Raw genomic sequence first — 1,154 nt, forward strand, 5'->3', positions numbered from 1 at the left:
ATCCACTCACCTCAGCCTCCCAAAGGCGCAGAATTACAGGCTGAGTCACCGAGCCCAGCTGGCTTCATCTTTTAAAAAAAAAAAATTTAAGACTGAGTCTCACTGTGTTGCTCAGGTTAGTGTGCAGCGGCTATCCACAGGTGCCATCACAGCTCACTGCAGCCTCAAACTCCTGGGCTCAAGTGATCCTCCCGCCTCAGCCTCCCAAGTAGCTGGGACCACAGGTCTGTGCCATCATGCCTGGTCCACCGGTTTCTGCTCCCCAGATCTCGCCTGTCTTCATGATCACTGCCCCTTTATTTGGCTTCAGGGGAGCCCTGTTGTCTCTTTCATGGGATTGAGCAGAGTTTGGGGACTCCAGAACCTTGGATCTCCCTGGTGGCTCACCCTTCTCACTCCGTCTCCAAACCAGATAAGCAAAAGGAAGGCCCCAGGAAATATAGTGGTGCAGACCAGGCACAGTGGCTCACACTTGTAATCTCGGCAATTTGGGAGGCCAAGGCAGAAGGTTTGCTTGAACTCAGGAGTTTGAGACCGTCCTAGGCAACATAGTGAGAGTTCATCTCTACAAAAAAATTTTTTAAATTAGCTGGTCATGGTGGCATGAGCCTGTAGTCCGACGGGGAGGGGTTCCCTAAAAGATGTCCTCCTACCAGGCCTTTTCGAACCTCTCAGTTCCCCAAACCCAAGGCTAGGCCCACCTCTGATCAGCTCCACAGGGCACAGCTCGAAGGGGATGCTGTTCTTCTTGGCGAAGATATAGACAGTGCAGCAGGACTGGGACAACAAGTCCAGGTAGAGCTCCAGGCCCAAGAAACTGTTGGCTATGCCTAGACCCTGGACTTGTTGTCCCAGCCCTGCCGCGCCATCTACATCTTCGCCAAGAAGAACGGCATCCCCTTCGAGCCCCGTGGAGCTGATCAAAGGTGGGCTTGGTAGGTGTCCTGGAGGACCGGGAGGGGGGGTGTCTGAGTCCTGATGTGTATGTAGGTGGAGTCCTGCCTGCCAGTGCCACTTTCCCCGGCCAACTGTGCAGACCAACGGGGAGAGCGTCAGATTCTCCAATGTGGAAACGGTTGCATCAGTTATCACTCATGAATTTTAAAAGAACCTTGATCTTAGCCCACTGAATACAAAACTTGCTTCAAATACAA

The 1,154-nt window shown here is 52.7% G+C and overlaps 1 pseudogene; it reads left to right on the forward strand.

Moving 5' to 3' along the window:
• Positions 1-834: 834 nt before the first annotated feature.
• The window catches only part of LOC103265543, a 7,519-nt pseudogene continuing 7,199 nt past the window's right edge, over positions 835-1,154 (forward strand).

Source organism: Carlito syrichta, unplaced genomic scaffold, assembly GCF_000164805.1.
Source record: "Carlito syrichta isolate Samal-C Ts95f unplaced genomic scaffold, Tarsius_syrichta-2.0.1 Scaffold306643, whole genome shotgun sequence".
Classification (NCBI taxonomy): Eukaryota; Metazoa; Chordata; class Mammalia; order Primates; family Tarsiidae; genus Carlito; species Carlito syrichta.